Source organism: Panthera uncia, chromosome D2 (genome assembly GCF_023721935.1).
Source record: "Panthera uncia isolate 11264 chromosome D2, Puncia_PCG_1.0, whole genome shotgun sequence".
Classification (NCBI taxonomy): domain Eukaryota; kingdom Metazoa; phylum Chordata; class Mammalia; order Carnivora; family Felidae; genus Panthera; species Panthera uncia.
In genome coordinates, this window is record NC_064818.1 from 13,425,385 (window position 1) to 13,450,967 (window position 25,583).

Consider the following 25,583-nt stretch of genomic DNA (forward strand, 5'->3'; position numbering starts at 1 on the left):
CCCTCTCTCTTTGCCCCTCCCCTCTTGCGCGCTCTCTCTCTCTCTCTCTCTCCCTCCCTCTCTTAAAAATAAATAAACATTAAAAAATAAAAAAAAAATAATCCTGAGTCAACTCAGAGCACAGCCAGGAAATGTGACAGTGTTGGTAAATGGCTCTAAAATTCTGTCACAGAAGAAATGACCGGAGGGACTTGGTACGTATAGCCTAGAAGAAGGAAGATTTAAAAGAAATGCAATTCTTTTGTCCAAATATTTGAAGGGCTGGCTTCAGTTTTGAAAGTATTCTGTCTGTGTATGTTTGCAGAGGTCCAGAACTAGTACCGATGGGTAAAAATTAAAAGGAGGTGGACTTTGGCTTAAAATGAGGGTCAACATTCTTCCCAGTAGAGTTTTCTAGAAATAGGCTGTCCTGTCATGCTCTAGAAGAGATGGGATGATCGCCTGTAAGAAAAACTGTAGAAGAGCTCCTAATGGGAATTAAGAGACGTGTAAAATTTATTCCAGTTCTGGAATTCTTTGACCCTGCTGCAGCCACATCCGGTTGGCTAGAATCATTGCTGTCACAGGAGCGAAGGCCACCGTGTGTGGTCAGTTGGATGGGAGGTATCAGCCGATGCCAAGTGGCCACAACCCTGGGGAACGGCAGGTTGCCCTGCTCTCCCTTTGGATCCTTTCTATTCTGGGCCTTCTCAGATCTGTTTGCGACAAGCCTCCTCCTGCTGAGATGCTCTGAGGCATTCATGCCTCCCGACCACCCGCGGGGTCACCATCTGCAGAAGTGGCCAGGCGGGGATAGGGGGGTGTGCCGTTTGCCCATGGAGTGCCCAAGATACGAAATCGACATCGAGGGGAGTGCTTCCGATGTGGCTCGTTTGCTTGTAGAGATCGGAAGCCCTTTCGGAGCAGCAGGTTTTAGAAAGAATAAGGGAAAAGTGTAAAGGGATGCATTTCAAGGATACAAATCGGTATGGCAGCCAACCAAGGAAAACTGAGCACCAGGACTCAGGGAAGGCAGAGCTTCAAGACAGTGGGACCATCACAGCAAGAGGCGCCCCCGTCTACACTAGCACACGGCCGATGGTCCGACCGTGCCGCGGCTCTGCTCCTAGGGGCTTGAGGAAATGGACCCAGTCATCCAACACAGAGATAACCGGGGCCCCGAGCAACCCAGCACACTGTGCACTCAACCCGTCCCTCCTAAGGTGGAGTTCATACTTCTTTGGTTTAATCTCTCTCCTCCTCCTACATGGTGCCTTTCTCTGCATATCTACGAAGTAATATTACTCCCCGTGGATTCCACCATCCCCAAATACTAGGTCAATGTGCCTGCTAGACCAGGTGCCCGTCCGTATACAATCCCAGAGAGTTGGGGCAAGGAGATTGACTATCTGGCCTCAATCACTCCTTCTAATGAACTCATTCATTAGTACATTTAACACATAATTATCAAGGGCTTAATTATCAGAATAGCTCTCTGCGAGAAGCAAACAGGTATCATCTATGGTTTATATCCTCAGGCGGCTTATACTCTATCTGGGAAAGCAAGACATACGCCCTTAAGCAAATAAATACAATTTCAGGTAATTCCTATGATCTCAGAACTGGGTGGGTTGAACCAGCCTTGTGCTGAAAGAAATGCTGTCCAACTAATTCAGCACGGCATGCCAGCTAAGTGAAACCCTGTGCCTTCATTCAGCACCGACAGAATCACTGTCTTTCTGCAGCACTTACCTGTAGAAACTCTGAAGTCTTCTGCAACTCATTACACTGAGTCCAAATCATCAACTTGCAGAATAAAGATCGAGCTCCAGAAGAGATAGTGTGCAATCTGGGTAACAGGTGCTGAGCAAGGACAGCCTCTTCTCAAGTTCTCCATGCTGCCTGCTGTTTCTAGGGAACGATCTTACCATCCTCGTCGGCTAGAACAGGACTCAATGTAAGATTGTCAAAGATCGTCATCGGCCACAGGACACAGAAGCTTCAAGACTGAACTTCGCCTAGACCCTCAGAACTATAGAAAAATGAAGCTCCTAGGTGGAATATTTTTTTTAAGTTTATTTATTTATTGAGAGAGAGAGTGCACGCACATGCATGAGTCAGGGAGAGGCAGAGAGAATCTCAAGCACTGTCAGCAAGGGGCCCGAGGAGGGGCTCGAACTCACAAACCGTGAGATCGTGTAGGTGGAATATTTTTAAATAAAAAAGTTACAGGTATATTTTTGTTGTTTCCATTGTTTTTTTTTTATTTGTGTTTTTAGAAATGGGATTGCAAAAGGCACTTGTCTTGGCCCCTTGGAACAGAACTCTTATGTCCCCACTCTTGCTTCCCATCCCCCTTTCCCCTGGTCTTGCTTGGCTGGCCAGCCAGCTCAACCACCATGCCTGGCCTCTGCCTTCTGCAAAGTGGCCACTTGCTAAGTGGCATCCTCCTCCCCCTACCCTCAGCTCGTAGTCAGCAAGCACTGGTTGAGGCTTGCTCTGAGCAGGGCTGAGGCTGAATGTCGTGGGGTATCCAAAAATAATAGCAACTCTACCCTCCAGGAGCTTGAGGGGGAGAAATATGACATACAGAACAGCTTTAACACAAGGCAAACTCATGCTGGAATTTGGATTGAAATTACACGAAACATATTGACTTGAGAATTGATCTCTTTCAAAGGAGAAAAAAGTAGGAGATCTAGATAAAAATGTGGCTGTTAGATATGAAGATACAATTCATACTAAAGGAAACCCAAATCCAAGGTAACAGTCACACGAGAAATAAAAGAAATAGCAATGAAGACAATAATGAGATCCCACATTTCATCCATCAGATTGGGAGAAAATACGAAATTGAATAATGCCAATTATTGTTGAAAGTTGAATAAATAGGAACTTTCTCTCTCTCTCTTTTTTTAAGATTTTATTTTTAAGCAATCTCTACACCCAACGTGGGGCTCGAACTCACAGCCCTGAGATCAAGCGTTGCATGCTTCACTGAATTAGCCAGGCAGGCGTCTCGAGATAGAGAAACTTTCATGAAATGGGTGCAGACAATCCCAGGAAGAGTCTGGCGGCATTTATTGAGTCCCACAACTGGGCAAATAACCCAGATAAATTCTGATTATAATAGAATGTGTTCAAGGATATTTGTCCCAGTGTTATTTGTGGTAGTGATGAGTGCAGGCTATACAAGTTTCTAGCACAAGGAGGGTTGATATGGGCATTTGACGTGGCAATCAGAATAATAAAATGGTGCACACTCAGCCTGGTTGGAGCTTAATAAGGTAGTACTGATTAACGACAGCAAGAAGCAAATTGGGATATATAGTGTAGTGTCATTTACATACATTCAAAACATGTTTACAAAATGACCACATCCCCAGCAGCCACAAAAGTGCCCAATACAAGGTAGGTTTTCCATAAGTTGTTATTTTGTTGTCATTATTAAATATATCTACTAGGTAGCACTATACATTTTTCAATGATACAAACAAAATGAGATCTATAATGACATTTATGTAAATTAAGGATACGTGAGCATAAACACAAAAAATCGCGTATTTTTAAGGGCATACACAAATCTAAAAACATATTTCAGGGCATGATTCTTGTGGATGTAGTCATTCAATATTAGAATGAAAGTCCCTGGAGTGAAACAAAATTAATTCATAAATCTCTGTTGTACCCAAGGTCAAATACCCTCAACAACAGCCACTATGTTCTCGTTTTATATTCACCAAGCAGCATTCTGAAGTCTGAGAGTTTCTCGGATACCTGGTTGACAGAAAAGGCAGAAGGAGGGCTTTCCCAAAAGCAACTATGTGAATATTCCATTTATTAGAAAGTGTCTGAGCAGCTCTGAGCAACATAAATTCATATATTGGCATCAGTCTCTTGTGGTCTGAGTTATGCAGATCAGTATCCCAAAGCTTAGATGTTTCCTGGTTCCTCTGTCTCCCTAAAGCAATGGTTAAATATAGATTTCGGTTCGATTTTGTGTGTTTATTTGGAAAGAATACTTCATAGGTAGTTCTGTGTACTTCTCAGTGCTCCACATCGGGGGCACATCATGTCTGCTGGAGGCATGGGGAGTGAAATGACATGATGTTTGGGATTCGGGGTAAAATATTTCAGCAAAGGAAATATAAATGTAGTGCTACAGAATCTTGATTGAATCTGTTGAGACTTGTTGGTAGGTATGCGGGGGACTCATAGTATCCTATGTGTGTATGTGAAATTTTTAGAGACAGAGAGAGAGAGAGAGAGAGAGAGAGAGAGAGGTGTCCTCTTGCCTAATAAAATTGGCAATCTCCCACCTTCTGACTCCTCTTTTCTTATCCAGGCAGTTGCAATATTAGCTCACGCTTACCATTTTGGTGTTCACATTCCCTTCAATTCTTAACCCCAGAGATGGCTCTTACTTTCTTGGAAGTCAGATGATGACTAAAAGGATGTTCTAGGTTTTCAGCACTGCTAGGTATTTTGTAGCAGGAGACAGGTCAGATAATGTAATCTGCACCCCCCCCCCACTCTTTTTTTGAAATGGAAGTTTTTATTTGTGCTTTCAAAATAGCTTTAATGGTTTTTCTAATATACAGGGAGACAGTCTATACAGTGGCTATCTTCTTATCAAATATCTTACAGATACATACTATAAATGAATGATAGTAACCCCTGTCCTAGAAAAAAAAATCCAAGTACATTTCTTCCCTTAATAATCTTTATACAAACAGGCTAACACAGTGACTTTTTTTTTTTTTGGCATTACCTAGTATTTTGTTTTAATTTTACCTCAAGAGCAGTGAGTGTAAAGCACTTAGCTAAGGTCCTAAGACTGCATCATCTTCACCTGCATTGAGTCTAAAAGGTTACAAAGTATGATATCATTTTATCCTCAGCACAGCCATACAGCACAGCAGGTATTGCCATCATATATTTACAGATGGAAAGACCGAAGCCCACAGAGACAAGGGAAAGCAGCAAGACTCACCCACTAAATGCCAGGGCCAGGATTGGGGTCCTCAGTCTTCTACCACCCCACAGCATTTGTCCTCCAAAAAGCCAAGCTGTCTTCTCACAGTGATTATTAGTGTATTTATGTGCAGAGTCTAAAGTGGCTAAAAGAAAAAAAAATAAAAGGATACCAATAACTTCAAAACCCAAAAAGTGGAGTGGACCCTCCTGTTGTAGACCAAAACAATGAAAATAAAAGTCAGAGTGGGTGGTGAGAAGAATAAATCTGAAGGGAAAACATCATCTTCTCCAGGTTTAGGGTGACTGTGAGCTATCTATACCCTCTCCTATGTGTTTAGGAAAATATACTATAAATAACACACATCTTCAGACAAGGGCGCTCCTCTGCAGCTGACTGGCTGGTCTTTGCCTGCTCTGTCATTTTCAGCCAAACACATAAATCTGGGGTTGGGTAGATATTCATGGCTGGGTCAAAAAGACAGTTTTGGTATGAACTATTTATACTTAATTGGCCTCTGTGCTTGTCTGTGTAGTTTTGCCAAGCATTTTAATAGTTTCATTGAGTAATCTTTATTCTTTTCTGGGAAAAAAGCGATACAGGGTGGTGATGGGAGGAGCACAGGGCATGAAATGCCTCTGTCTTCCCTAAGACTTTGGACCCCCTTCCCATACTAGATGCAGAAAGAAGCCTTGACCTCTGACTTGCAAATAGTTGGGGCTATTTTCCTGGTAGTTCACCACTATTATCCTTCACCTTTGGACTGTGATTTAAATTCCAGTTTGGTCCCTGCTTGGTAGATAATGAAAGCATTAGATTGGAGGGAAATTGTCAATTCCTGGTAGATAACAGGGTGAACATGGAGGTAACGTAGCTTCATTTGCAAACTGAGTTTTAAGTAGCTCATTTATTTGAATAATTCTTAGCCAGTACCTTCAAAGATCTTTATGTTTATCGTTAGAAAGTAAAATATAAGCTGTTCTCAAAGAAGTAAGTACAGGGGCACCTGGGTGGCTCAGTCGGATAAGCAGCTTACTCTTGATTTGGGCTCAGGTCATGATCTCACAGCTGGTGACTTTGAGGCCCGCGTTGGGCTCTGTGCTGTCGGCCTTGGGATTCTCTCTCTCTCCCCCTGTCTCTGCCCCTCCCACATCTCTCTCTGTCTCTCAAAATAAATAAGTAAATAAAACTTAAAGAAAAGAAAGTACAGGAAAATATGAAGAAAAAAATTAAAAGCCACCCACATGTCTACCTTTATTAAATATATTCCTTTGCTGCTTTTTCTATGGGTTTTTATTTCTCCTCAAAACTTGGGTTTTATTATATATAAATATAATAAAATTTATATGAAAATAAGTTTTACAGTTATAAAATAAATATAAAATTGTATGTAATTTTTAGGACTTGCTTTTTGTGTTATATAGCAGGCCTTTCCCCATTATTGCCATTCTCAGGGAACAGAAATCTTAAAAATCTTCACGCTATTCCAAAGTAAAGATGTGTCATAATTTACTGGACAAGACCCTTACTGTTCAACTTCTTTCATTTATTTTTGTATGTTAATAAAGTCACCATGTACATTTTACACTTGTGTCTTTGTCGACGGGTTGGATTACATCTTTACCACGATTTCCTAGAAGAGAAATCTAGAGCAGGAGAGGCACAATTTTGAGGTTCTCAGTATGTATTTGATTTTTTTTTTTTTTCCAGAAACAGGTTACTGAGTTCCACTTCCACAGGTGGTGGACCAGAGGGCTTGGTTCTCTGGACCCTCCCATTCCCTGGTTCAATCCTTGCCTCTGCGGGAAGAGAAGAGGGGCCCCGAGCTCCATGGGCTCCAGGTCACGTGCCCATCCACTCATAGCAGAGTAGAGGTGGGTCAACGCTCTGCCTGTTTCCACAGGAGCATTGGGGGTGGGGGGGATGGGGGGGCGCCTGGAGAACTCTAAGTGTTCTGGAAAGATCCTCCCCAGTCCCTTCCTCACCAGCCAGCCCTGCTGACCACAGGACCAACCACTCTTTTTTTTTTTTTAAGTTTATTCATTTTTGAGAGTGTGCGTGCGAGCAGGGGCGGGGCAGAGAGGGAGAGAAAGAGAGAGTCCCAAGCAGGCTCCATGCTGCCAGCGCAGATCCTGACTCAGGGCTCGAACTCACAAACCGTGAGATCATGACCTGAGCTGAAGTCGGACACTCAACCTACGGAGCTCCCCAGGCGCCCCCCAGGGCCACTCTCATCCTAAACTCAGTTTCAGGAGGTGAAAGAGGGTATGCTCTTCTGATTTCTTCCAGCTCTCCCTCTCCTTCTAGGTGGAAATTCCTCTCCATTTCTGCCTGATTGTTTTGTGTGTCAAGATGAAGACAGCTACCAAAGCCCCCCAGATGAGTCCCCCTCCAGCAAAGCTTGGAAAGAGCAGAGGAAGGACAAGGAATTGCTGTCCAGGCATCCCTCTTGCTTCTGTCCAGCATGTTTATCCACCCCCTTCACCAGGCCCTGGAAACTTCTCCAGGTAAGAGGTCCCGGTAAGAGGCCTCTCATTCTGCTGAGGAGGAGGAGGCTGAAAGAGAGAAAACGAAACAAAACAAAACAAAACCCCACAAAGCTTCATCTCCTTCCACGACAGGAAGTTCAAGGTGAAGAAGGGAGAACAGACAGGGAGAGAACATGTAACGACATAATGAACGTGGGACAGAGTCGCCCTTACACATAACTCTTCCAAGGCTGCCGTCCAAACGGCAGGAAGTCAAGGGCAGCACTTCTGATCCCTAGATCTTTCTCTGGCACTCTCGTTCACAGCAAGTCGGTGTGTTATTCAAGGGCCTCGCTCCATACCAACCGCTTTAGGAATCAGATTTCTGGGATCCTTTAATTAAAGTATCGAGACACGGGGTTAAGATGCAAGACTTAGCAGAAATGTGGACTGCGCCCAGCACAGCCGGTGGTCTGTTTGGAACTAGTGAAGGCACAGGAGGGTCCTGTCCCGGCTTGCGGGCGTGGGGCTCCGGCTCTAACATCTGGTTGGGGGCTTGGGGGATGGTGTCCGCTGGGCTGGAGAGCCTGAGTGGGAGCTCTGGGCCAAGCTCCTGGAGACTGAGCCCCACTGCCCTTGAGAAGTGTCTGTATGTGGATGCCTATGGAAATACCCCAGGCGCCCAGGGAGCAAGAGGGGGGCTGCCCGGCCTCAATCATGCAGTCCACCTGCCAGTTACTCGGCCCGTGTGTTCTCAGCCTCTGGATGGATGAGCTTTCCCAGGGCCCTCGCGGCTCCCAGGATTTACCCTGCGCACTTTTATTTCTCTGAATCCGCTAGGCCATCCTCAGGGCTCCTATGACTTGGATCGTATCGGTGACCCTGGAACTAAAAGCCCTAAGGTATCTTTTTAAAAGAGAACTATAGATTTGTATTTATATATTTTTATAACACACGCCGATATCTAAGCATGAATGTGAACCTACCTCCTATTGAAAGGCTTCCCGGCGGTAGAGAACCCATCACGCCCATATTCGGGGACCACCCTGCTCACATGCATATTAAGTCCAGGCTCCCGTGGTCTGTGGATAGTAATGAGTCGCCTCAATAGCAATGATCCAGATTTCACAGGCTCTGACCACCAACCACCCCCCCCCCCCCCGCCACACACACCAACACACAGAAGACAGGATTTTCATCCCCTGTGCCACCCTCCAAGAATATCTGTGGGTCCCAAGAGGCGTCTCACGGGTGCTCGCCACAGCCCTGCCATTGTTCTGCTGACGCCCCACCAACCCCACTGATGATCCGGGTCTGTGCCCCCCACCCCCAAGAGAACATCCAAGTCGTCCCTGAGTGCCCTGACCCCCACGTTAGTGGAGGAAACAGCCCTCTCCTGCTGTGTGATTCCTCCTCCCTCAAAGCAGAACCCCTTCCCCCACCCCCCAGAACCCCATGCATCAACTCCTACAGCCCAGCCTGAAGACCTTCTCGCCTGGAGACTGAACACAGATTTTCAGTGCGGAGCTACGGACAGTTCCGGAGACAAATACCGCTGTGGCTTTCCCTTTCAGCTTCTCCCCCAGCTACCTGCCTTCCTCCCCCTTCGGCTGAAACTCCCTCCCAAATTCATGCCGCCCAAAGCCATGAGTCTGCCTGTCAGGTCTGGATCCTAGCTCATGTCCAGGTTAGGACCCAGGTGACATTCTTCCCTTCGGGCTAGTCAACAAGAAGTAGATGCAAAACTGAGTTGAGGAGCAGGAATACTCTCGGCAGCATCTCCCTTCCTTGAATTTTGGGACAGCTCCTTCTTCAGAGCTAAGTATTCAGGGACTATCACTGGGCTATCTCTTTAGTTCTGTTAAGTATGTGCGTGTCAACGAATCCAGAATATTGCATGGATACTCTGTGAAAATAAGCAGCAAAGAGGAGTCCATTCTGTTCTTCCAGTGATCAAGAGTCAGATGAGATCTTATTAAATTTAATCAGCCAGATGTGTCATGGAAAATGTTTTTAAATTAATGAAAGAGTTCTGTGGGCTCTCGGATTGGCCCATGCCCTTGGCAAGGGGAGGGGCCCCTCTCTAGACATGGCCCCAGGTTTCCTGGAGAGAGCCTGACCTCTGGCCTCTGATCTTGGCCCTCCCCTCATACCACCTGAGTGTTCCTGGGCAATTTGTGTCGCTTTTCTGAGCTTCTGTTTTCTCCCCCAGGAACCGAAAACCCTTGCTGGATTAGTGTAAGAATTGGAGATTTAATAGGCGCTCAGTAAATGGGAGCCCTTGGAGCTATTATTTAGTCTGGGAATATTTTGGGAAGAAGAACGAGACGAGCCATATGCTTATCAACAGCTCCACATCTGTCTTTGAAATATGACTCTCTCTGCTTCTCACACACATATGTCTGCACACACATGCGTGGACACGGACACACACACGTGTGGGAAAGAGTATGGATTCTGGACCCGGGCTTCCAGGATTTGAGTCCTGGGACCGTATACCTTTTTCTCCTGTGACTTTGGTCACTTAATGGATGAGTTCGTCTCCCTCGTCTGTTACATGAAGGCTGTTTTAGTAGGCATGGGGATGAAATGAGCTAATATATTTAAACCATTAGAGCAATCGCCAGCACAGAACAATGCCCAGCACATAAAAGAGCACACAGGCTATTATTATTATTACTGTTATTATTCATTATTCCCCTGGCAGGGGAGGGGGTCGAGGGGGGACTCTGACACTGAGAAACCTGAATTTCAATTCTCATTTTCACCACTGACCTCTGTTCTGTAACCTCCTATACACTTCTTTTGTTTCATTTACACATCTGCTTTTCTTTCCAGAAGAGCTGGTTCAAATGAGTCTGTTGAGCTCACCTCTTCTAGCCACAAAACAAACCATTTCCCAGAGAGATGATATGCAAACAGCAGAGAAAGAGTCTCTTGGCTTCAGGTGGCCCCGTGGAAAGAGAGGACCCCCTCGGTCCCGGAGACCTGTCTATCAGCACAGTTAGCAAAGGAAGGGGGTCACTGCCAGGAGGGTGAATATCATCCCGGTCGACTCTGACGCCTTGGCAGAGTGTCCCCCATGAGGAGATCAAGGAAGGCTGCTTGACCAACGAAGACCAGCTGTCACTGCAGCACGGGTAGCTCTGACTGACCTTCTGTCCACCCAGTCTGTCAGCAATCCATTAGCAGTCCCGTAAGTGACCCTGGTCCTATTGAATCTCCACTTAACGGGGCTCTTGGGAGGATACGTGGATCAAGAACGATGGCTGCCCAGGCCAACTGGAAGGGCGAGAACTGTCATGGCAACCAGGCAGCATGGTCGCTGAGTCACAAAATGGTGTGGAGGATGAGCCCTATGGGCACACGGGAGAAGATGCTGGGGCAAAGGAAGGGGCCATGTGGGGGCGAGAGGAAGAAAGACTGGTGGGCTACGCCTCCCCTTACCTTTGGCTCGTCCTCGGAAGACCAGTCAAAGAAAGCAGGAAGAGAAGTCAGTTTCCTTTGACTTCCCTAAAGCAAGCGTTCCTCAGAAAAGAGAACAGTGAGCCTAGTTGGGGTGCATAAACTATCTGATGTCCGTCCAGAGATGTGTCTGTTAATGGGTGTAAAATGGAAAGATGAATCAATGGGACTGATTAATATTTAAGAAGATCCAGACTCGACCGAGTGAAAAAGACCCGTATATTGGACAAGAAGGGAAAGGGGGGATTTGTTCGGGTAAGGTTTCTGTTTTGATCACCGAGTAAGCTTATAGAGCAGGAATGTAGGATAGAAAAATAAAATCTGTATCTAGAAGTTATTAGCATTGTGCACAAAAGTTCTGTTGGTTCCTACTTTAAAAAAAATTTTTTTTTACATTTATTTATTTTTGAGAGACAGAGAGACAGAGCACAAGTGGGGAGGGGCAGAGAGAGAAGGAGACAGAATCCGAAGCAGGCTCCAGGCTCTGAGCTGTCAGTACAGAGCCTGACGCGGGGCTCAAACCCACAAATGGCGAGATCATAACCTTAGCCGAAGTTGGACGCTCAACCAACTGAGCCACCCAGGCACCCCTGTTGGTTCCTACTTTTTGTGTGCCATTCCATCTGAAAAATCACTGTGATTTTGTAGAGGAAGTTGTGATGGAAAAGGCACTCTGAAGCAAGTTTCTTGTGAAAAGAAGCCAAGCTACTAAAACTATAGTTAAGAAATGTAAAAAGTTACTGATTTTACTCCTTCGGATGAAAAGAAATTTATAAGCAGGAGAGAAATTATGGATAGAGGCAAGTTCTGACTACAGTAGTTCAGAGACAGGAACTCTAATTACCCAGAGCAAGAGGCGACTGCTTCGGGAAATTTCTGAAAGGTTAAATAGGAAAGCTGAGGGTCAAAAGCATACCGTGATGAGAATAAATGCAGAAGACTGTTTGCAAGGAGCTACATTGCATAATCATCAAAGGAAGGACAAAGACAGAGAAGGAAACCTGAAGCCCCAAATAAATAACAGAACACAGACCATAAAAGACGCTGAATATAGGGGCGCCTGGGTGGCTCCGTCCGTTAAGCGCCCAACTCTTGATTTCGGCGCAGGTCATGATCTCAGGGTTTGTGAGTTTGAGCCCCACATCGGGTTCTGCCTGCTTGGGATTCTGTCTCCCTCTCTCTCTGCCCCTACCCTGCTTGTGCTCTCTCTCTCTCAAAATAAATGTTAAACAAACTTAAAAAAAAAAAAAAAGACGCTGAATATAGCACACAGATACTCAGAAGGTACGGAAAGATAAGTCAGAAGCCAAAACTCAGTTACCATTATCATGCAAAGGAACATCACTCTTGGTAAAAACAAATGACTTAGCATGTGACCAATACTGCTTTTCTTAAGTACTGCAGAGAAAAGCCTGATAATCACCCTCTATCAAGCCCTACAAGTAGGAGACCTAGAAATGGTTACTGACCACTGTTATCTCTCAAGGAGTTGAAGCAAACTGACCTTACACATTGGAGTTCGTTAGCACTCGCCAACACAGATTACAAAATATAGGGAGGAATTCTCCTCGGGACATTAAGCAATATTTGCAAATGTGTGCAGGTAAGTGTTGACTACCTGATCACTCTGACCAGGAAATGGTTCTCAGCAACGGTGTGATCTCTTTTTCAAAGTGGAAAACATGAATATTATCGTCACCAGCTCATCGCGGGGAGGCACGGCGGAAGGGACCAGCGAAGACTGCAGCTCTTCTGAGAAGAAATGGAAATCCAACTGACAACAAATATTCGTTGAGCACTACACTGTGCTAGGCACATGAGAACTAATACCTCCATGGCTGATAAAGCCTTTCGGAAGTAAGTCTTCAGTTAATCTGCCCGAGGTTAATTGAACTGGAGATCTCCTGATTTCTAGTTTTATGTCCTTCCTGTGTACTTTCTACATTTAGATGTTGGCATCATTCCTCCTTGGCTGAGTTACTCCAAGAACCTCTGCATTCTCAATCGTTAAAATGGAAATACGAATGCCTACCACATACGGTTGTTGTAAGGATTCGGTGTGTAAAAAAAGCGAGACATGGTGCCGGGCACATAGCAGGTCCTCAGCCAATGTTGGTGTCTCTCCCTTTCCTTCACTGACGTCCAACTGTCCGTCACGGATAGCACCGCCAGGCGAGAATAAAACGGAGCGATGTCCCAAGGCGAAACGAGGGGACCGGCCAGCCAGGGCTCTGGGGTCAGGCATGGGAGTCCTCTTGGGCTGGAGGGGTGTCGTGTGAGGCCTGGGAGACATAGGGACTTGGACAGGGCTTAGCGGAGGAATGAGACTTGCATGGGTGGAGAGATGGGCAAAAAATGAGCCAGTAGAGAGAACAAAGGCACCAAAGCAGGTGAACACAGCAGCTGTGTGCGAAGGACCCCAGTTGCTAACCAGTTTGCTAGGCAGCAGGCTAATAGTGAGGAGTGGAAGAAGGGCCAGGGGGTAGCTGAGGCTCTCCTGTGAGGAATTTCCATGCTCGAGGGTTTCAACTTGATCCTACAAGCGAAGAGGAGCCAGCGACGTTTTGTCAATTCGGAGCTCATCTATTAAGATAAATCTGGGGCCAGTGTGTAGAATGGACTGTCAGGGAAGAGGTCAAAAAACAGAGAAATTTTATATTTTATACACACACGCACACGCAGTCTTTTTCATTATAATATATATATATATATATATATATATATATAATCTACTAATTCCATTTTGAATGGCTTGGACATTAATTTTGCTCTTGTAATCGATTATAGAGGCTTAAAATGGCTGTGTTTTTTGCTTTTGTGACATATTATGGTCATATCTAGAATTCATTTGCTGTTAAATCAAGAATAAAACTCTCAATTACATTGTTGTTCCTACGGTAAAGCATAATCTACTTTCAGGCTTTCCCTTTGCCATAAACTCTCCAGGAACGAAACTCGATAAAAAGCAGAGACTCATTGCCTACGATGGTAATTAAATCTCTGTTTGACAAGTAAAAGAGCGGGACTGTAGGGACAGGTCATTTGAGAGAAAGAGAAACAGACTTTAATATGTCAGCAAAGCATACAGAAGTGGGACACCCGTCATCTGTTTTGGGGATATGGGATTATGATATATATTTGAGACAAACCAAAATCCCATCAGTACCCAAATGATGGGATGAATTGTACATTCAGAATGCAGGCTGGAAGGCCAAGATCAAGGTGTCAGCAACTTGATTTCTCCCAGGGCCTCACTCCTTAGCTTGTAGGGGACCATTCTCTCTCCATGTCCTCACGTGGCCTTTCTTCCTTCAGGTCTCTTCCTCCTTCAATAGAGACACCAGTCCTATAGGATTAAGGTCCACCTTTATGACCTTTTTTAACTATAATTACCTCCTTAAGGACCCCCATCTCCAAGTCACATGCTGGTTATGGTGGGGGGTGCGGGTCAGGACCGCAACATATGAATGGGGGGGGGCGTGGAGGAGGGGACACAATTCAGCCCATAACAGGCCTTCCAAGGAGTTAGGGCTGTGGCTAGGCTATCCACCCAGATGGAGATACAAAGGAGGCATGGCAGGGATCTGCTAGCTGTGGGGCCCAGTGCAGGTGGCGGGGGGGGGGGGGGACCCAGGAGCCCGACACCCAGCACTGGGCTCCCGCAGGTGTGACCGGCGTTCCTCCGAATCCCGGCTGCCGGCCTGGAGATGTTTTTAAGTGTCCCCAGTTTCTGGAAAGGGAACTGAGCGTTCCCTGTGCCCTGGCTCCCTGTTGCCAAAAAGGCACGGATGGAAAAACCCGCCTGGGCTGAGGACCGAGCAAGGGCGAGCGGGCTCTTGGGGCTCCGAGCCGATTTAGGTTGCGGTGGGTGGCTGTGGTGATTGGGCCTCTCCTTGGTGATCGGTATGACCTGGAGGTTGGTGTCGTTAAGGAGAGGTTTTTGTGAAGACTTCAGAAAATTACTGTAAATAAGACGGTATTTCGCTGTTTGTAATTTTATGCAGCTCATTAGATCACGGTCAGATGAAAACCTTGACATTTGGGGCAGGAAGCATGTGGCAAGTGGGGGCGGGTGGACTGCAGGCGGGGCTGCTGCCCCCCGAGAAAGTCATGCGAGGGTCTTACGGAAGGGACACGCGCAGAAGCATCTTTCGAAATCGATGCTGGTGACTTCCTCTTCCCGACAAAGTTCTCTACTCCTTAAACTGTCCTGCTGGTCGATGGAGGCAGGAACAGAGACATTGGGGGATGGGAGGGTGGACTCTTTAGGACACGTGGGAGACAGGCGTGCGGTGGCGGCAGTGTTCTGATTAGATCAGGCCAGCGGAACACGCTGTCCTTGCTCTGCTGTCCTTGCTCTGCGGCCCTTGGCCCTGGATGTCAGACGAACACAAAGCCTTGACACGTCTACAGCCAGGCTGCGCTGTTTGGGCAAAGCTCTGAGTGTTTTTCTGGATGGCTCAGGAAAAGGCAGAGAGTTTTTTATGGGTTGCTCTTACACTTGGCCCAAAAAAGCAGTCACCCAACACTGAACTGCAAAAAATGCAGACCTCTTGGTACCTCTTCTAAAAAAGAGCTTTGAAATGCATGCATATCTGTGCAACAAAATCCCACTGAAGATCTGTCCTGCATTGAAAAGGGGAGTATTGGAGCAGCAGCTAAGGGAATGGGCTTTCGGGTCAGGAGACCTAGGTTTAAATCCAGGCTCCGACGCATTCTCGCTGAGTGACCTTGAACAATGAGATACCTTCCCTGGGCATTAGGACAGCACCTACCACCTGGTAGTGTCGTGAGAAACACTCAAGCCACGGCTGGGGACAGTGACAGGCACGTGGGACAAAGAGAGCTCGTGGTCGTAATTACTGAACAGAGGCTCCTTTGGACATTTCACCAGGGGTTAAGGGAGAGAGGAGACAGGGAGGGGGAAGGAGAGAGAGCACGGCTCCGTTTACCTACCTACTCGGCTGCATATACCTACCTAATCATGGTACCCAGCAGGGGAAGGGCTAAGTCGCTCTTAGGAAACATCACTGTAAACGCTATATGATATTAAACCTCTCTTCCGAGGGCTTAGTTGACAGACCACACATTTATTTCCTCTCCGAGTAGAATATGTTACATTTCCCTCTCTCTGACACTCTAGGGTCTTGAAAAAGCCAGGAAACACCTTTACATGCCTTGGCCCAGATTCGCCTTCCTGTCCTCTTCATCTTGACAACTGTCCCCGGCCAGGAGTAACTGACCTGCCGGCCCCAGCCCCTCCGGGTGAGAACTGCCATCACCCGAAATCTTCCCTCTGCCCAGCAGGTGCCTCAAAGCTTCTGGGAGTTTAGACCTTACAGCGAGGCAGTGAGGGGAAGCCTCTTTCTCCCAAGAGAAAACCAGTGAAGGGAGCCTTTGCATGTAAATATATATATAAATACAAACCTTCGCAGCAACCAGGATAAATTTAACGTGCAGAAAAATACACACACCAGGATCTTAAGTGCAGCGGGACGCAGGATTGTAAACATGGTTATGATTACAGTAATGTGAAAACCAAATAAAAACTGACAATGCATCGGCAGAAAAATTTCCAGGGTGTTAGCCGTGGTGGTGGTCTTTGGGAGGTCGGGGGGCGAGGTGGGGGGCAGGGGTAGTTTTCTCCTTCTTCTTCTCCTTCTCCTCCTCCTCCTCCTCCTTCTCCTTCTATAACAAAAAGAATTAATACGTCTATTCTAATGCCCCTTTCACCTGAGGCTCAATGCAGCACCCATGGCCAGGCGACCCACCATCCGGAGAGCTGTGGAGGGGCCTGTCCCTCTCTGTCATATTTCACTCACCCCTTTTCAGTTCCGGCCTCTGTCTCCTCTCCAGCCACGTTCAGTCACATTCTGGCGGATGTTCTTTCCTCTTCGGATCTTCCTGCATTTCCCATTCTCCTCCTCCTTTGCCCTGTTTGGCTACCTCCTACTTTCTCACGCATCCTCCCTGCCACTCCCTTCGTTCTGGGTCCTTCCTCCAGTCCAGCGTCTCTCCCCTGCCCTCAGGATAAAGTTCCAGCTCCTTCTGGTGCCAAGAGTTTCCTTGCTTGCCCTTCCCCACCTTCCACCGGACCAGGCTTCAAGCCTCGTCCTTAGGCTCCGGAGCAACCTGTGAATATGTCTGCCACAGCACTTAGCACATTTTACTGAAATTATCTGTTTCTTATCCATCATATCCCCCAAACGGGAAAGGTCTCTAAGGGAAAAGACCATGTCTTAGTCATGGTTGAGCCACCAGTTCCAACCACAGTCCATGGCACATGATAGGTTCTCAATAAATACTGCCTCTCCTCCCAAAGCTTTTCCATGGCTGACCTCTGAATGCAGTCCAAACCCTTAGCCTGAGGAACATCCATAGGCTAATTGGAACCTACCTTTGCTGTTTTATTTCCCACAGCCCCCCACCCCCACCCCCGCTCCTGCCCAGCCCCAAGACCCCCAGCACTGCCATGCTGAATATCCACTTCCTCCCAAGCCTACCTTGGCCATAGTCTATCCAGTCTTTTTCTCATATAAGTGCCTCTCACTTCCCTAATTAGACTTACGTAAACCCCAAGCCACAGTCTGCAGGAAATTGGATCCCCCATGGTGTCATGTACATAAGAGCCTCTTGATGAGAGCTGTTGACTGGCTGCTGTTGGTCACTAGCTGGTGGGGAGGTCACTGGGCTGGGTGTGTCTGTTTTGGTTCCTGAGCTGTGGGTCCCTTTCTCACACAGTGTGCGCCTTGAGGGAGGGCCCTCGGACCTAAAAGGGAAAGGTTAGGTCACTCCAACCCTCCCCCGACTGCCCTGCCTCTGCTTCCTTATTTCCTGCCACAGGACAGCAGAGAGGCCCTGTCAACAACTGGCTGAACCACCAGGACCTGTAGGCGAAGGACCCCACACCCCGCAGCTAGCATCCTGGCTGGTCCCCAGAACCACCCAGCACTCCAGAGTTTGCTGAGTCTGTAGGTAAACTCTTATTGTGCAGGGGCGAAGCATTAAGAAAAAGAAAAGCAGGTTTGTTTTCTTTTTACTTATCAACTTCCAATAGCTCCCCTCTGAATGCTGTCCGGGGCAGTAGACTGGCATTCGAGAACTTACAGGTTTTGTATCCGTATCTGTCTTTCATCAACTAGACACGATCCAAAGCCACCCAGCCTGCACCTTTCACTCACTTAGCAAGAACCGGGAGGATTTTCACACACTGAATAAGTAGGTGAATTAATTAACTCAGTTGGGATTGTTGTGTATGTGACCTCACGTGTTCTTTAACAAAAGATGTCGGCATCCGGGAGTGGCTCTACCTCGTCCTGGTTTGCATCACAGGGGATTTGGCTTGAGCCAACATGGAAGAATGTAGAGCACAGACCTCCTCAGCCCTGCGAGAACACAGGGCGACGTCACCGCCTCACCCCTTCTTGGTGTTTCTTCTCCCTCCATGGGTGTGACGTCAACAGGGGACCTCTGGCCTTGAAGAAGGGACTTGCCCTGTGGAAGAGGGGTTGGCTGAGGACTACTCAAAAAGGCATCCCCCTTTCCCCCCACCCCCAGTGAATTGAGGGGACCCAGGCTTGCATGGCTCGGGGGACCAGGAAGCACTGTAGCGAATAAGGGGATAAGACCCCTAGGGGCAGCACGGAGGGCAGTGGGTTCTCAGTTCTGGTTCTCCAACCTGGACCTTCAATTGTCCCCCATTGTATGCAGATCAGGGCGGGCTCCTCACCCACCACCGCAGGGCCTTCAGGTGTTCAAAACTGGGGCATGGCCTCTGCTTAACTAGAAAGAGGCCTGGGCTGGTGACTCACGCGAACTCACCTGAGAATGTGCAGCTCTTTGGTCCCGGCCCAGATGGCCTGTCTCCCACGTACTGAGCCTTCTCCTCGTGTCTGTCGAGACAGCCTCAAAGCCAAGGGACCGAAGAGAGCAAACTTGATTTTTTTTTTTTAAGTTTATTTATTTATTTTGAGAGAGACAGAGACCGCTCGAGCAGGGGAGGAGCAGAGAGAGAGGGAGACAGAGAATCCCAAGCAGGCTCCGCCCTGTCAAGGCTGTGGGCACAGAGCCCCTTGCGGGGCTCGAACCCACGAAACTGTGAGATCACGACTTGAGCTGAAACCAAGAGTCCGACGTGGAACTGACTGAGCCCCCCAGGCACCCCAGGGCAAACTAGAGTTTTAAAACCTGGACAGTGGTGAGCATGAGCCTCCTTGGGACGCGGTCTTCCTCCCTCGCTGGCTTCTCTCACCTCCAACCACCAATTTTTACCTTCTTGAACTGTTGAGGCTGTTTGTGACCTCCTGGGAGCAGCTTGTCCTCTGAACTTGTGCATTTGTGGTCTCCTTCCAGACTGCTGCAGCCTGTCCGTTCTTAATGGGAAAGAAGTCCTGGTGAGTGTCAGAAGCCCTCTGTGCCGTCCAGATGCTCACGTAAAGACGGCCGCCATGATGGGGGCGTTTCACCCATTGGTCAAGTGCCAACAGTATACAGGGCAGGACAGAGATTACATGGATTGCCCAGCGAACAGGCTGACCATCGACGTGCCCTCCGTGTCCCCGTGGGCACCCCCCACTCAAGTTGATATTTTAAAAGAAAATAAACACACCCAGACAACCATCTCCCATGCCTCTCCCCCTTCCCTTCCCTTCCCTCTGATAATGGAAGAAACCCTTTACCAAGTTGTTGGCTGTTGGCCAAAGGCCACAGATTCTAGCCCTACACCCAGGGGCTGGGCTCACCCTTGAGACTGGGTCAACTGGAGATCCCAGTTGTCGCCGGACCTCTCTTCACTTCTCAGCAACGCCTGTCACTGGATCCAGCTACATCCTGGCTCCCAAGTGGTTCTAGCTAGATTAGACCCAGTCTGAAGACAATTTGAGACTCTTGCCCAACAGCCTTTGGGAATCCTGAGCTTTTCCACTGGGAAAAGGGAGCTGCAGAAACCTGCCTCCCCCTGGGGCTCTGCCCAGCACCCGGCATCCTGCAGGGTTGCCTGGGCCCCTCCCAGCCCCGGTCTAACCCCAAGTGAGCTGGCATTGGCTGGTCGGTCTGGTCTCACCCGGAATCCTTGTTTGCCTTGGCCTCTATCAAGGAGGCAGGGAGCCCGAGGAACCAGAGGGTTAAGCAACAGCTTCCCAAGGGCGAATTCCTGCCTGGCGTATCTGATTCCCGAGCCAAGCCTGGGTAGTTCTGTTTCTGCTGATTCCCCATCATGCTGCACACTTCGTGCTGGTTCTCTCCTCTTGCCCGGCTGCCCCCTCCCAGGAGAAGGAGCTCGGTCTGACTGCCACGGCCCAGATGTACATCTTGCATGGGTACGCTCCTGCCAACTGAATTCTCAGAATATAGTAGGGGCTACCCTTGGGGCCGTTCTGGAGTTCTGTTAGCCCTTCCTCCAAGCCCAGCTTAATCGACATGGCCACGTGTTATTTACGATACCCCAAATAGGCAAGTGCTTGATATCAGGGTAGTTTAAATGTCAGAGGGGCAAGGCCTGGCATAACTCGTGAGGCTGGGACCTCCAAGGAGCAGATAAGAGCCTTCGTTGTCACTATGATGGCTTTGCCCAGTGTCACCCATCATTCTTCAGACCCTACCCCCCCCCCCCCGAGTGTTACAGGGTTGTATCTGATTATTTTTTCACATGCTTAGAAATGTATGAAAGACAGAGTTTCTCGGCCCTTCTCTAGAGCAAAGCTAATGGCACAGGCTGCAGCAAGCAGCCGTTCTACCCCCATGAGCCAGGAGGTGGTAAGCTAAGGAAAGCCTGCTCCTATCCCCATTTTCACATGAGATTCTAGAACGTTCCGGGGACCACCCCTCTTAGTAAACCTGTCTCAGCATAATTGTTAACACCCCGTCCTGCTCTCAAAAGCGCCAGCTGGACGGTGGGTTCTATAGTCATCCCACGTACCGAGGACGTCGCGTTCCTTCTAGCCCTGGTAAGGCTGGCAGAGCTGAGGGTGAGAAAGGGAAGTGACTTGTCCAGGCTCACGCAGTGAGTCAGTAGCTGAACAATTTCAGAGAATCCAGGAGCTTTGACTAAGGTGCCACTCACCCCTGACCCCGCCCTGCGAAGGGAGTTGAAGGGACAGAAATTGGTTGAAACCACACACCAGGGCCAAGAGGTGAGTAAAAACGGTGAGGAGACCAGCAGCAGAAAACATCCAGAAGACAAAAGGAATCCCTCAAGATATGTTGGTTGCGAAGAGAATGCCCACATGCCCATGCAGCTAACCAGCTTTAGAAGACACCCAGGCGGTGGGTGCAAAATAATACCGTGCAATGAGCCGACCCAGCATAGTGGGGGCCCAGTAGCTGCCGGATGATGGGTGAACGGATGAGTTACAAGCCGCCCCAGGGAGAAGGGAAGCACGAAGGAGTCATTGCAGACAATCTGGGGAGACGGCAGGGAGGAAGCAGGACGCTCCCTGCTGCTGGCAGGTGGCACAGGGCCGTCCTGGCCAGTGTGTGCTCCGAAGGACCCCGGGGTTCCCTGCAGCCCCACCGCGGGGGGCTGCTTAGCGAGGTGAGCGTTAAGCCGGCTTCTGGAAGAGGAAGTGTGACCAGGAGAAAGAGGCAGGACAGTGCTTGGCTGGAACCCAGCGTGAATGAGGGATGTGTGGGGACAGTGGGCAGACGGGCCTGCCTGGGGCAGAAGCGCTGGTGGGGAGTGGAGGGGGGGGAGTGCGGGGGGGCGGGGGAGGGAATTCAACAGAGATGGAAGAAAAGAAACAAAGAATGTCTGCCCAGCATCCTCATTTTTTTGGTTTTCTGGGAAAATGGTGAAACTCTTTCTTGCAAGCAGCGATTATAGAGGGTAGGAGTAGGAGCAAAACCACAGGGATTTTTTTTTTTTTTTTTTCAGGACCGAAAAAATGTTTTCCCCAAACTAAACAAAGTTAGATTGAGAAATTCAACATGGTACCTTAGGGACCGGGTAGCTCATTGCTACCCCGAGGCCCGCCTTCCCACAGGCGCCTGCTTCAGGCTCTAATGGCTGTCTGGGGAGGAGAAGGGGACACTTAAACTTTTCAAGATCCAGAGACACTTAGGGTTGTCTTTCGGCAGAGTCGTTTTTGTCCCCTCCTGGAATGGCACTGGAGCCCTCCTTGGTAGTACCCTTTGCAGGCCCTCAGCGGCACAGGTGAGTGTGCGTCCCGCCCCCCCCCCTTACCTGCCCTGTGACCAGCCTTTTCCTCAAAGGCAGCTGGGAGCCTGTGACTTCAGTGTGGTCCTCCCCATTCAGTGCCCTCAGGGCTGGTGGCTGCCGCTGTTACCTAAAAGGTGATTTCCCTCTAGATGGGGATTAGCGTCATTAAAGAAACAAAGGCATCCCCTAATTACAAGACTAAACTCTGCCTTCAAAGGGGGCTGGGGGGAGAGTGGTGCTGGGCCCTGGGTGGCCTTGCCCATACCAGTGTTTCCGTGATTTGATTCACTGAAACCATTCATTTGTACAACTGCCTATTTTTTATGTTTTTATTTTTTTAAGCGCTGATTTCTTCCTCAGTTTTCTTTTCTTTGCTTTTCTTTTTAATGTTTATTTATTTTTGAGGCAGAGAGAGAGCATGAGCAGGGGAGGGGCAGAGAGAGGGAGACACAGAAGCTGAAGCAGGCTCCAGGCTCTGAGCTGTCAGCACAGAGCCCGACGCGGGGCTTGAACTCATGAACCGCGAGATCATGACCTGAGCCGAAGGGGGACGCTCAACCGACTGAGCCACCCAGGCGCCCCTGTTTATTTATTTTTAACAAAAACGTAGGACCATTCAACCTTCTTTAGCAAATTGCAGTGATTTTTTTTTTTAAGTTTATTTATTTTGAAAGAGAGAGCAGCATGGACAAGAGAGGGGCAGAGAGAGAGAGAGAATCCCGAGCAGGCTCAGCGCTGTCAGCACATGGACCCCCCACCCCACGCAGGCCTCGATCTCATGAACCAAGAGAGTGTGACCTGACCTGAAATCAAGAGTCAGACGCAGAGCCAACGGAGCCACCCAGGCGCCCCCAAGTTATAGTGAGTTTTGAGTGAATAAAAAAGTCAGTGGCTGCCCATCTCCCCCCGCCCCCCCATCAGAAACAATGTATCTGGTGATGGGAAACAGCACCCCCTCCCTCCGACTTAGGGGGAAAAAAAAACCCTGCAACAGCTCTGTAAATTCTTGCTCTCAGCCATCTGATTTTTGTTAACTGCTAGATCTAAATCTAGTCAGGTCTTGTGCCTGCAAACCCCTTTAATTAGCATGATATCTTAAATTGTTTTTCAATTGAGGTAGCAGCCCTTCTGGTTCTTATCTGGGAAGCTGGAGGCCCTGAGGCCACCTGCGGGGACCCACAGGGGTGAGATTTTCTCTGCGGGCTCTCCCCTCTCCCTTCTCGCCCAGGCCCCTGCTGTGGCCTGAGCAGCGAAGAAGCCTCGGATGGAAATCTGGGCCTTGTGCTGGGGAGGCCTCAGTGGGCCCAGCCTCCGCTGGAGAGAGGAGAGGGACAGGGATGTTTTGAGGGGCTTCCGCTCCTGCTCTGGGGCCTCTGAGTTGCCTTAGGGTGTGGGAAAACCCAGATCTTGCTTCTTCTGAAGTGCAGAGTGGGGACCGTCCCATCCTCAATGGGGGGGCGGGGAAGCGGGGCTTCTCTGTCTCACACAAGGACCAGGGGCCAACCTGCAGTGTGGGAAGGAGGTGCCTGTCCCGAGCTCCCCAGGCAGCTGGCTTGGATCCCGGACCTTGGCAGTCACTGGTGCCAATGTCTATGTCAGTGACTCAGCAGCTGTCTCTGTCTAGGTAGGTGAGGGCCCCATCCCAGCGCCAACCTCACTTTTTTCCAAGTAGCCCAAGATCAGCCAATTGGAAAGACATCTTCAGCTCAATCCCAGGCTCTGAAATATCAATGGAGGGCCAAAGTGAAGATCTCACCAGAGGCTTCCCCCTACCCTGCCCCACCAAGTCAAATGGGTTAATGCCACAGGGGCGGAGGGCCTCGCACCTTCTTAAAGTCGGGGCCGTGTCCACATAAAGTCCTACAGTTGTTCACCTGCACGGAGACAAATGATTTATTTCACATTCCATTTTGCGCGTTGCTAGCTTTTCCCGAACGGGGTCCATCCAGAACGCTCTGTGAAAGCAACTCACCGTGGCTCGGCCTAGCGCGCTGACCCAAAACAGGGTCAACGATGTTCTCCTCAAGGCCCGGGGTGGGGGGCCGGGGGAACAGGGTGGGGTGGCTCAGCTCAGTCCCCAAGGTGGGGCACGCATCTCCCTCCAGTGAGAAGGCCGATAGGAGGACCACTGCCAGGCTTCTCAATTTTCTCTCCCAACGCTACAAGTCACATCTGCTTTAATTCTTGGTCACTGTCACCATCTGCGCAGAGGGGTCGGTGGGGGTGGGTGGGTTAGGTAAAAGGTAGCAAGAGCCCCTGGAAAGGGGTGTGAAGAGAAATTCTTCCGCAAATGGTGTAGGAACCGTTCGGAAATGGCTGGCCATTTGGAAAAAGAAGTTAAGCTTACCTTACTCTTTGGTCCCAATACATTTCTTGTAGGTAAAACTCAAAGATAACATTTGAAATCCTAAGATTTCACAATCACGGGAGCATTTGTTGATCATGTCTGCACAGCAAGTCCCTTCTGGCGAGGAAGTCACAGATGTAAAAACCATAAATTCCATACTACCAGAGCATATCTACTTTTGTATGACAAAGGCACCTTTAAAAACAGGGAAAAGATTTGCAACATGTACTAGAAACACGGGGCTAATTTCCTTAAATCACAAAGATCTAGTACAGGGGCTCCAGGGTGACTCAGTCAGTTGAGTGTCAGACTTTGGCTCAGTCAGTTGAGTGTCAGACTTTGGCTCAGTCAGTTGAGTGTCAGACTTTGGCTCAGGTCATGATCCCATGGTTCGTGGGCTGGAGCCCCGCGTCAGGCTCTGTGCCGACAGCTCAGATTCCCATTCTGTGTCTTCCTCTCTCTCTGCCCTTCTCCCACCCGTGCTCTCTCTCTCTCTCTCTCTCCGAAATAAATAAACGTTAAAAATTAAAAACAAAACCAAAAAGCAAAACAAAGCACTCGTACAAATCAATAGACAAAACGCAGAATAACCCAATACAAACATTGGGCAAAGAATATAAATTGAGCAGTTTATAAGAGACGTAATACGAATGTCCAACAAGCACTTTCACTTGAAATTGAAGACACACATCCAGGTGGTAACTGGATGTCGCTTGTCGTCCGACTGGCAAAGAAGGTAAAGTCTGTAATAATTACTGCCTGTGAAGATACGTGGAGAAACAGGTATTTGCAAACATTGCAATGAGGACCGTCAACTCGAGGTCATTTGCCAATATTAAGAGTCTTCTAAGAGCAATTTAGCAACATCAATCATAATTTTCAATGTACATAACTTTTGATCCAGGAATTCCGTTGCCTGAATTTAGCCCACAACTACAGTGGCAAAATCATACCATGACACGTCGTGTTGTTCGGAATGTCAAAAACGCTGGGATCCACTGAGGCTGGTTAGCAAATAGAACTCTCTAGGGCACCTGAGTGGTTCAGTTGGTTGAGCGTTCAATTCTTGATTTCAGCTCGGGTCATGATCTCCTGTTCGTGGAATCGTGAAACCTGCTTGGGATTCTCTCTCCTTCTGCCCCTCCCCTGCTCGTGCTCTCACAAATAAAATAAAATAAAATAAAATAAAATAGA

General features: G+C 48.4%; 3 long non-coding RNA genes across 3 annotated transcripts; 1 reads left to right on the forward strand and 2 right to left on the reverse strand.

Annotated features, from left to right (window-relative positions):
* Positions 1 to 471: 471 nt before the first annotated feature.
* Positions 472 to 5,447, reverse strand: LOC125932600 (uncharacterized). Its single transcript, XR_007460690.1, has 2 exons — positions 5,305 to 5,447; positions 472 to 5,099 (listed from the first exon to the last, which is right to left on the reverse strand). It is a non-coding gene; the product is annotated as an uncharacterized LOC125932600 (long non-coding RNA).
* A 9,419-nt stretch (positions 5,448 to 14,866) lies between these two features.
* Positions 14,867 to 19,942, reverse strand: LOC125932599 (uncharacterized). Its single transcript, XR_007460689.1, has 4 exons — positions 19,566 to 19,942; positions 18,709 to 19,250; positions 17,456 to 18,381; positions 14,867 to 17,019 (listed from the first exon to the last, which is right to left on the reverse strand). It is a non-coding gene; the product is annotated as an uncharacterized LOC125932599 (long non-coding RNA).
* LOC125932601 (uncharacterized) lies at positions 17,842 to 19,463 on the forward strand. Its single transcript, XR_007460691.1, has 3 exons — positions 17,842 to 17,914; positions 18,030 to 18,105; positions 19,240 to 19,463. It is a non-coding gene; the product is annotated as an uncharacterized LOC125932601 (long non-coding RNA).
* Positions 19,943 to 25,583: the final 5,641 nt, after the last annotated feature.